This window comes from Macaca fascicularis, chromosome X, assembly GCF_037993035.2.
Source record: "Macaca fascicularis isolate 582-1 chromosome X, T2T-MFA8v1.1".
NCBI lineage: Eukaryota > Metazoa > Chordata > Mammalia > Primates > Cercopithecidae > Macaca > Macaca fascicularis.
This window is the reverse complement of record NC_088395.1, coordinates 133,754,495-133,766,822: the sequence shown is the minus strand read 5'-3', so window position 1 is coordinate 133,766,822 and position 12,328 is coordinate 133,754,495.

Here is a 12,328-nt window from a genome sequence, read left to right as displayed (position 1 = left end):
CAATGGTACACTGTTGATGGGAATGTAAATTAGCATGACCACTATGGAGAACAGTTTGGAGGTTCCTCAGAAAACTAAAAGTAGAGCTACCATATGATCCAGCAATTTCACTCTTGGGTATATATATTCAAAAGAAAGGAAATCAGCATATTGTACAGATATCTGCACTCCCATGCTTGTTACAGCACTTTTCACAATAGCCAAGATTTGGAAGCAAGCTAAGTGTCCATCAACAGACGAATGGATAAAAAAATGCAGTACATATTCACAATGGAGTATTATTCAGCCATGAAAAGAATTGAGATCCTATCATTTGCAACAACGTGGATGTAACTGTAAGTCCCTATGCTAAGTAAAATAAGCCAGGCACAGAAAGACAAATATCACATGTTCTCACTTATTTGTGGGATCTAAAAAAACAAAAAGGTGGAACTCATGGAGACAGAGAGTAGAAGGATGGTTACCAGAGGCTGGGAACATTAGTTGGGTTGTAGAAAAACTGGGGTAAGCTAATGTGTACAAAAAGATAGAAAGAATGAACAAGACCTAATGTTTGAAAGCACAGCATGGTGACTTTATTAAATCATAGTTTAATTGCACATTTTAAAATAACTAAAAATATAACTGCCTTGTTCATAACACAAAGGATAAATACTGGAGTGATTGGATTCCCCATTTTATGTGATGTGATTATTATACATTGCATGCCTGCATCAAAATATCTCATATACCCCATAAATATATCTTTATACCTATTACTTTGATGCTTGCTGTATATCCTGGAAATTTTTGTTTAAATGAATGAGAAATTAGAAAATGTGATGGCTGAAAAAAAAAAGTGGAAGAACATTGTTTAGTGAGTTATGTATTTAACAGTCTTATGAATGTGCTACTCCATTATGAGTGCCTGGGAAGAGAGCTAGTGTGATTGGAGATACAAGGTATTTCAGTAAAATACTGGAGGTAATTAATAAAGTCAAATTTAGCAAGGAGAACAGATATTGATAAAGATTCCATAAGATCATCCAGACCCTGTCATGTAATTAGAGGCTACCAATTTCATTTTTTTCTGGCATAATATATTTGCTCTCAAAACTAAACTTTATTATAGAATTAATTTTTAATAAAAATGACCATTAAGGTCATGAATACTGCATGGTTAATGTACCATATGATTGTATGAACTGTATCACCAGAGTAAATGTATCATGTAATTGCATGAATAAATGTAAAATTTTATGATTAAATATGAATCTCTATCCATTGTAACTAATTTTCATGTGTGAAAAAAATGAGTCAGCACTTACCACTTCTCTTCAGTTGGGGTCATCCCACTCTGCAAATCAACTCTGCCTCTCCATATTTCTAATTAGTTAAGTTTCCTCATTTACCTTATTCCATGGCTAGGATTGTCAGATATGGCAAATAAAAATAGAGGACATCAAGGTAAATTTGAATTCTGCATAAACAATAAGTATTATTTTACTATTAGCATATCATGTATAATAGTATTCATTGTTTATATACAATTTAAATTTTAATGAGTTTCTTCTATTTTATCTGACATCACTACTACTAGTGCTTTCCTTTCAGGACACTTACTACCTGCCCTCTCTAAATCATAATTTCTTACACTTCCTTCATAGTAGCCCAAACGTATGAAACCAGATTCACCTATTGGTTAATAATGAAAATTTTTCTAAGTTTTTGTTCCTATTTTCTGAAATAGGAACAAAATATGCCACTTTGCGTAAGATGGTGAAAGCTCTACCTTTTAAACCTAAGCCTTGGCAGTTTTTATTAACTCAATCCAATCTCTCTTTTCTCTTCCTTTCTTTAATTTGTAATTTTGGTATCTCTCTACAATTTACAATGTTCTTCTGAAAATCCTACCACTAGGTCGTAAACATTGCTTTTTTCTCTTAATGGTTTCTGTCATAACCGAACTTTTTGTTTTTGCAATACTTTTCCTTCTTGTGCCCTAACAAGGCATTTTGACTAGAGCCAGAGTATTCAATCTCTCTATCTCTTTCTCTTTCTCTCTCTTTGCCAGTCACTGCTTTTAGTTTTTGTGCTCTACAGGGCTCTATTGTCAGGGGGACAGTTCTTTCATAGTTTCCCTTTGACTACATCAGGGCTACTTTTGTTGCAAAAGAAAGGAAATTTTAGAACATTTTCCTTGTCATGGACTGATATATAGAAGGTTATTGTTACCTATCTAGGGACTTGTTAAAAATAAGGAACTAGGGAGTTGTTAACTTTTTGTTTCTTACATTGAGTTTCTTGTATTAAAGGATTCTGTGGTTTATAAAAATCTTTGTCACTCCCTTTTTTTCTTCCTATTTTTCACACTGTTGTGCTTTTTTTTTTTTTTTTTTTTTTTTCGTAGGGCTGTTTAATGTCCTTAGCAATAACCAATTTGAGACTGGTGATGAAACTGACAAAAATAAATCAGTAGCATTTTTTAAAGATGAAGTTGAACTCTGTCACCAAATGGGTTCTTTCTGCTTTATGCTCTGGACTTAGAGATTTCTTTGCAAAAGAACAAATGAGTGAAGTTATATACAGATATATGTACAGTTGAAAATTCAGTACCACATTAAAAAAATACCTAAACTGTTCACAGTAAGTTATCTAAGAAAACATACCTCATTACAAAATTGAACATTCTAAAAATGTGTCAAATGTTTTCATATTTTCTGTAAGTCTTGAAATACTGTATACCACACAATTATTGTCCCACTCTCACCTACTGAAGGCTTGAGTAAATATTTCAGTCTTGGAAGTTTTGACATCATGCTGTATAACCTTATTGTCCACGTGTTTGACCCTGATTTTGAGTTCCTTTTCTTCCTTATCCAATGATTTTTGTTACCTAATCACTGTTTTAACCAGTAAACACAATAAAATGAAAATGACAGATATCTCTCCTAGCTACTTCCATCTGCCAATGTCCAAATAGTAAAGTATCTCTACAAGCCATTCACTCTTTATTGTGCCATTGTCCCTCTAAATCTTTGTACTTCCTTGCTCTTTACAAAAACTATATTTATAAACTCTTACAGTGTGTCCTCTAAATTATTTTTTAATTTATTTTTTATTATTATTATACTTTAAGTTCTAGGGTACATGTGCATAACATGCAGGTTTGTTACATATGTATACTTGTGCCATGTTGCTGTGCTTCACCCATCAACTCGTCAGGACCCATCAACTCGTCATTTACATCAGGTATAACTCCCAATGCAATCCCTCCCCCCTCCCCCCTCCCCATGATAGGCCCCGGTGTGTGATGTTCCCCTTCCCGAGTCCAACTGATCTCATTGTTCAGTTCCCACCTATGAGTGAGAACATGCGGTGTTTGGTTTTCTGTTCTTGCGATAGTTTGCTGAGAATGATGGTTTCCAGCTGCATCCATGTCCCTACAAAGGACACAAACTCATCCTTTTTTATGGCTGCATAGTATTCCATGGTGTATATGTGCCACATTTTCTTAATCCAGTCTGTCACTGATGGACATTTGGGTTGATTCCAAGTCTTTGCTATTGTGAATAGTGCCGCAATAAACATACGTGTGCATGTGTCTTTATAGCAGCATGATTTATAATCCTTTGGGTATATACCCAGTAATGGGATGGCTGGGTCATATGGTACATCTAGTTCTAGATCCTTGAGGAATCGCCATACTGTTTTCCATAATGGTTGAACTAGTTTACAATCCCACCAACAGTGTAAAAGTGTTCCTATTTCTCCACATCCTCTCCAGCACCTGTTGTTTCCTGACTTTTTAATGATCGCCATTCTAACTGGTGTGAGATGGTATCTCATTGTGGTTTTGATTTGCATTTCTCTGATGGCCAGTGATGATGAGCATTTTTTCATGTGTCTGTTGGCTGTATGAATGTCTTCTTTTGAGAAATGTCTGTTCATATCCTTTGCCCACTTTTTGATGGGGTTGTTTGTTTTTTTCTTGTAAATTTGTTTGAGTTCTTTGTAGGTTCTGGATATTAGCCCTTTGTCAGACGAGTAGATTGCAAAAATATTCTCCCATTCTGTAGGTTGCCTGTTCACTCTGATGGTAGTTTCTTTTGCTGTGCAGAAACTCTTTAGTTTAATGAGATCCCATTTGTCAATTTTGGCTTTTGCTGCCGTTGCTTTTGGTGTTTTAGACATGAAGTCTTTGCCCATGCCTATGTCTCAGCCCAAAATCTCCTTAAGCTGATAAGCAACTTCAGCAAAGTCTCAGGATACAAAATTAATGTGCAAAAATCACAAGCATTCTTATACACCAGTAACAGACAAACAGAGAGCCAAATCAGGAATGAACTTCCATTCACAATTGCTTCAAAGAGAATCAAATACCTAGGAATCCAACTTACAAGGGATGTAAAGGACCTCTTCAAGGAGAACTACAAACCACTGCTCAGTGAAATAAAAGAGGACACAAACAAATGGAAGAACATACCATGCTCATGGATAGGAAGAATCCATATCGTGAAAATGGCCATACTGCCCAAGATTATTTATAGATTCAATGCCATCCCCATCAAGCTACCAATGAGTTTCTTCACAGAATTGGAAAAAACTGCTTTAAAGTTCATATGGAGCCAAAAAAGAGCCCGCATCTCCAAGACAATCCTAAGTCAAAAGAACAAAGCTGGAGGCATCACGCTACCTGACTTCAAACTATACTACAAGGCTACAGTAACCAAAACAGCATGGTACTGGTACCAAAACAGAGATATAGACCAATGGAACAGAACAGAGTCCTCAGAAATAACACCACACATCTACAGCCATCTGATCTTTGACAAACCTGAGAGAAACAAGAAATGGGGAAAGGATTCCCTATTTAATAAATGGTGCTGGGAAAATTGGCTAGCCATAAGTAGAAAGCTGAAACTGGATCCTTTCCTTACTCCTTATACGAAAATTAATTCAAGATGGATTAGAGACTTAAATGTTAGACCTAATACCATCAAAACCCTAGAGGAAAACCTAGGTAGTACCATTCAGGACATAGGCATGGGTAAATTTTTTCTCTGTGTAATGGGCAACTTCCCTTGTAGCCTCCAATACTCCTCTGAGCATTTCCCCACCTTTTATTTTTTAACTGCAAACAGTTTCCTCTGAAGACATTATTGACTTCTATAATTCTCTCAAATTGATATTACTCTGCTTATTCTCCCCCATAGTACACATCTCCAAGTCTAGCAGTGGGTTTCATCTCCTAGTCCCTTCCTAGTACTGCTTTCCATACTACTAATTCCCCAACCTCTTAGAAAAGAAACTTGATGCTGCAAAGTTCATGGCTATTTCACTAGGCTTTCCCTTTCACAGTTACTGATATTATGATTATGATTATGATTATGATTATTTGAGACAGAGTTTCACTCTTCTTGCCCAGGCTGGAGTGCAATGGCACAATGTAGGCTCACTGCAACCTCTGCCTCCCAGGTTCAAGCAATTCTCCAGCCTCAGCCTCCTGAGTAGCTGGGACTACAGGCATGTGCCACCACGCCAGGCTAATTTTGTATTTTTAGTAGAGACAGGGTTTCTCCATGTTGGTCAGGCTGGTCTTGAACTCCTGACCTCAGGTAATTGGCCCACCTCGGCCTCCCAAAGTGTTGGGATTACAGGCGTGAGCCACCACGCCCTGCTGATACTTATTTACCCTTCTATGTTAAACATGTATTTTTATTTTCTGTATTTTCAATCTTTAACATCTAGAGATTTACTAACATTGGAGGGATTGCTGCCTCCTGGGGTTAGCTAGTTCCTAGATATACTTAAAAAAAAAAAAAAAGTCACCTGGGAACACACCTTTCAAATATAAACCAGGAGGTCTAGGTGCCAGATAACTAAAGGCAGCCCCTACAACCCAGAGCCTGCTGAAATTACTCAAACTAGCCAATTGAGCTGTTTACCTTCACTTGCATTTTCCTTCCCTTGGCAACCAAAATAAAGGCTCTTGCCCACAATTTCTACTGCTACTTCTTCCTTCTGGTTCAACCCAGTGCTTCTCTGTGTGGTCCTTCATGCATTTTTCTCTTTGGATCTGTTAGTATAACAAAGTCTTTTCAATGGCAGTCATCTCATGATTTCTTGTCCTCACCATATCTGAATAATAAGAAAACCTGTATTTTAAAACAGTGAAGAGCTTGGGAAAATGCTCACAGCCTTCTTTTCAACAATCTTGGTTGATTCCAAGTTTACATGAAGACTCATTTAAACATTGTGGCCTGAGATTGACTATATCAGCTTTAAGAACTTCCTCTATCCTCCTTCAGCCGCCCACTGTTATTGGACCTCACCAATATTATTAAGTGTTCCTCTTTTAATGTCACTAAAACATTCCACTTTGCCCCAAATCTTTTTTTTTCCAGTTTGCTTTTTCTACTAGTCCATACAGAAGACTAATCCTTAAATTTACTGAAGTGTCTAGTCCCTTGATTTCTATAATTTATTTTTCCCAATCACATGCCCTTACTTTTAGTTATGTACCTTCCCATCAACCTTAACTTTTATGACCTGCCATTTCAAAATATTTCAGGCCAATGACCTACTTGCACTTCTCTTTCTACCTTTCAGAAGCTCCTCTTTTGCAAAATATCCACTATTAATAGATATAAGTATCCCCTTTCTCTATGCCTGTACACTACTACTCTCCCTGTGTTGCTGAAAAAAATGTACGGAACACACAATATTTTCACAGTGAAGTTTATGAGTGTAAGTTTTAAATTGTATATCTCACTTCACACCATCTGTAGTCTTTTTATTTGCCTCTATGCAACATGCTTTCTCTTACAGACTGCAGTATTTATGTTAAACTTTCATTATTCTACTCAAACTTTTAGTCCTTAATTTCAATCTCTGTTTCTCTCAGCATTTGACTATGTCCCAGAATGAAAAGAGAATGTATAAAGCTTCAGACAGGAACTCCCTACCAAATAATTTACCTACATCTGTCTTTATTCCATTCTCCTTTTCTCATGTTAGAACAGAGGAGAAATTATCCCTCCTATATGTAAATTCTATTCCTTTTTCTGTGTTTTAAAACTCATCCTCTCCTGTCTTTGCAGGAACCTTACACTAACCAGTATCCATCCCTTTCCTTGAATAATCCAACTCTCCCTCCCAACTGGATTATTCAAATTTGCCTTAAAATATATTTTAACCACTTCCATTGAAACAAAAAACTAGGTCACTTATTCCAAGGAAAGGAAATCAGTATATCAAAGGGATAACTGTACCCCCATGTTTATTGCACCGCTATTCACAATAACTAAGATATGGAATCAACCCAAATGTCCCTCAACACATAAATGGATAAAGAAAATGTGGTACATACACACAATGGAATGCCTTTTGGCCACAAAATAAGAGTGAAATAATGTCATTTGCAGCAACATGAATGAAACTGGTTGACCGTATGTCACGTGAAATAAGTCAGGTACAGGAAGAAAAATATTGCATGTTCTGACTCATGTGTGGGAACTAAACCAATGTGAGCTCATAGAAGTAGAGAATAGAATCGTGAGTATTAGAGACTGGGAAAGGTAATGGAGGAGTATGGGAGGAGATTGATTAATAGATACAAAATTTTAGCTAGATAAGAGGAATAAATTCTGGTGTCCTGCAGCACTGTAAGTTGAATATAGTTAGCTCTAATGTATCTTATATATTCAAAAATCTAAAGGAGAGGATTTTGGATGTTCATAACGCAGAGAAATAATAGATGTTTGAGGTGATAGATATGCTAATTACCTTGATTTTACCATTATACATTGTATGCATGTGTCAGAATACCACTCATCACATAAATATGTACAATTATTACCTATCAACTAAAAGTAAAAGGAAATAAAAAAGGGGGGAAATAAAGCAGAAGAGAAAACAAAAATAATAAAATAAAATTCAAACCAATAAGACTTCACAGACCTTCACAGACCTCACATTTATTGTCTAGCTACAATCCTTTCTTCTTTCTTCTTCCAAATATCAGTTTATACTCATTGCTTTCATTTTCTCCATTTTTTTTCAATCAACAAATGATTACACTAGAATTTTCATCTCCATTCCTCCAGTCAAAAATTATTTCTAGTGTGATTAATTACTTAAATGTCATAGTTTCCAGTTCTCATCTTACTTGGTCTCTTACCTGCATTTGATGATGTTGATACCTCCATCTTTTTAAAAATACAATAATTTTTTTTTTTTTTTTTTTTTTTTTTTTGAGACGGAGTCTCGCTCTGTTGCCGAGGCTGGAGTGCAGTGGCGCGATCTCAGCTCACTGCAAGTTCTGCCTCCCGGGTTCACGCCATTCTCCTGCCACAGCCTCCGGAGTAGCTGGGAGTACAGGTGCCCACCACCACGCCAGGCTAATTTGTGTGTGTGTGTGTGTGTGTGTGTATTTTCAGTAGAGACGGGGTTTCACCGTGTTAGCCAGGATGGTCTCCATCTGACCTCGTGATCCACCCGCCTCGGCCTCCCAAAGTGCTGGGATTACAAGCGTGAGCCACCGCGCCTGGCCTACAAATATAATTTAACTGTGCTAACTACCTAAGTGAGGAGATCAGTTTTCCCCCAAACCTCAGATTCACGCAATATACCAATGAAACAAACATGCATATGTACCCTCGAATCTAAAAAAGTCGAAATTTTACAAAATAAAATGTAGAGGGAAATACATACATACACACACACACGCACACACATATGTGCGTGTGTGTATATATCTGTGTGTATGTGTGTGTGTATATATATGCATATATATATATAATCTAGCACTACAGTAATACAATGCCAGAAGCAAAAGAGGCTTAGCAATCTAAACAGACATTTATTTCTAAGTTAAGTTCGTGCTGATATAGTTGTTCCTACTTGTTGATTCCTTTATTTTTAAAGCTGTATTTATTGATCAGTTTACCATTGCCAGATCAATGATACCAGAATTTGTTGAATGTTTACATTGGACTAGCCATTGTGACAATATGTTTATATGTAAAACCCCATGAAATCCTCCGAGAAATGCTATGAGTTGGGTATGGTCATTATTCCTGTTTGATAGATTTATATTGGTTCATTATCATTATATGACTCTATCAACTAAAATCCAATTGCGCAAATTCTAAACCGTATTTATCAGACAACAGAGTCCGATGGATTTCAGTTAAAATAGACTGCTTCTCTTCACCACTCTACCCCATTTGTTCACTTCTGTTGCTTTCATTTAATCTCCTGAATAAACAGGAAAGTCTTGGGAGAACTATAAAGTAGATATTTCTTATTAATATCAAATAAGTAGGTGAAACATGAACTATTGATAATTGGTATGCCGCTTTATAGCAGACAGTGTACATTCATTCACATAAACGACTAAGATTCTCTTTTTTCTGAAATGGTTTAAGTTAGTTTTACTTACCTGCAGTGGTTCTAAGTAGGGTTTGGAATATAGAGATAGTGACAAGATCATTTCTGTTATATCAACACCAAACAAGTCTTTATTATCTCATAGTATTCTCAGTTGTATTTTAAGCATACTACATGCGGCTAATTAAATATCTTGTGGAAGTTAAGATATTTTATTGCTTGTTGAGGTTGACAGCATTTCATAAAATAGTCATTTATACATTTACAGAGTCACAGTCTCCTAAGTGACATCAGCTAAAGAAAAAAAGTTAACTGGAAAACACTTCATCCAAGCATTTTCAAAAAATAGCTTGGCATCTCTTTGATAATACTTGATGGTCTTCAAAAATACTCACTTAGAATAAAACACATTCTCTAGTGCCAACTTCTACAGTCAAGTGCATGTGTCCAAAAAAAAGGCTACTGTGATAATTTTGACCGAGGAGCCCAAATGAAAATAAATTCAAGGAAATAAAGCTAGTGAAATGAGTTACTCAGTTTTATGGATGTAATCACATTTTCTTGCCTGTTTACTCATCTAGCAGTTGTTGGGACAGTGTGAGGCAGATTCACTGTGCACTGGCTACCAAATTATGTGAGCCTAGTGACACAGAACATACTCATACGTGAAAAGATACATGAAGATAACTTATTACTTACAGGTAGGAACCATGGGCTAAAAGACCAGGATCCACTGTGAGCTGATTCCTCTAGGCTCGCAAAATCTGCCCTGGGTGGTTGGAGTCTTGACTGTGCTTTGTTCACTTGCATTATAGCTGAGGGATGCCAAAAGGCATTCTACTCCAGATTATATGTTTCAGGGACAAAAGGAATCCTGGGTAAAGCTTTGAAAGATATCCTTCTTCCAACAGAATGAGTAAAAAAGCCCAGCCTATCCCGGCAATTCCTCTCTAACTCAAGATATTACATTACCAATGGTTACTAGTGGTTGAGAAGGGTAGTGGATGGGTGACAGGGAGGTACGGATGGTTAATGGGTACAGAAAAGTAGTTAGAAGATATTATATTACATAGGAAGGACAAAAATTATTTCAGGGCTGTTTGGGGCATTTCCTTCCCATCTCAAGATATTGCATTCCCCGTGCATTCTATAGTTATTCTTGAAATCTATGAGGAAGAAAAAGAAAGTACTGGATTGTTTCCATGTCACTCAGAGAACTATTCTGCAGGGACAGAAGTAGAACACAGCTCAATCATGAAGTTCCACAATTGTTTGAGTTGGAGCACCTTATATCCTTCATTTCATGACAACTCTTCCAAAAAGTACAGTATATTGCTCAGCTTACTGTCAAAACTGTATTTGTTTCATGAGTCAGTTAAGGAGAGTATTCAAAAAACCTTCAGAGAGCTAAGGGAACTGTGTGCACTTACAAATACAGAGTGACACAATATTAGTGTCTTTAATAATTTATTGTTCTTGGTAAAGCTGATTTTGGTAAATTTTGAGACAAACTTTAAGACATCTGAAAGGACCTTGATTGTCACACACATGTGAAGAGAAAACATGACAATTCACTCTTCCAGAATGGGAAATATGTATTATCTTTCAATCTTATTTGCCATATGTAGAAATCACCTAAATTGAGAATTATATTTTCCACCTTTTGTGTTAGTAGGACTTAGTATAATGATTAGTACATAGTATAGGAGATAATTAAGGTAAATAATGATAATAATATATTAATTCACTCATTTACCTAGTACCTACTGTGCATTAGGTAAAACTAGACAAGATCTCCACCCTCATGAAGCTTATAGAGTAGCAGGAAAGAATGATAAGAAATATGATTATTTGAATTCAACTGTGATAAGTGCAGGATAATCATCATGTGGCTACATCATTTGAAGAAATAATAATTACTATAAAAATACTAATGATACAGAGGATGCATTGTCCCAGGACGTATATGCTTTCCAGCTTTGAAATTCTTAAAGGTCTAGAGGTGGATAACTTCATGTGTGTGAGGACTCGTTCCTAAGCAAACTTGCTTTTGATGTGGACTAGGATTACCAGAGAATTCGGCAATGACCATGGGAGGGAGTAGGAAGTAGGAAAGCTCATATTTTTCAAGCCTGTGTAATAATTTCTACCTATATCTAGGAAATATTTAGGATAAATAAGTAATAATGAGAAATACCTACAAAAACAAATGTAATATTAATATGTACATGCAGATAAAAACTCCAATGCATATATTTCAAATAGTAATAACAGAAGCCATGGCATTACTGGGAGGAAGTGAATAAAATGTTTACCTACATGCAATAAAGAGGAGTCTATTTTATGAATTGTACAAAGCTACATATATGTCTTCACTTATAAAGCCAAAGTTTCACTATGGCTTTATAAGTTTATGTCAGTAAGTTTCATCATGTTTCTAAGTGCAAAATATAGCATAACTGCCAGTATTGTCTCACTGGTACCACATATAAGGCATGTTTTCCTGATTGAATGGTTGCAAGGTTACCAGCCACTGTGCCACTCCTCTTCTCCTAATTTCTTTTCCTTCTCTCTCATTAGGTAAATTATGGCATCAGCAGTTAGTTAATCTCTGGATTTTGGCACCTGGTATAAACATGTACTTCAAGATAGCATTTATTGGTCTCCTTATCACTAAGATTCAGCAGTTTCTACCATTCGTGCCATAATAGCCAATTCACATGAAGTGAGGATACCCTAATGATGTGACTTCTTTTTTAGGTAATATATTTATACTACTTAATAGATTTCTTAATATAAAGAGAGAGAAAGTTCTGCAAAATGGAGCTGACATTCATTTTTTCACAATACAAAATGCTAGATTTTCCTTCTGAGTCCCTTGAAAATTAATTCTATCACAATTGAACCTCGAATTATACTAAATTTTTGTTCCAGTGCATAATAATATTTTGTAAAA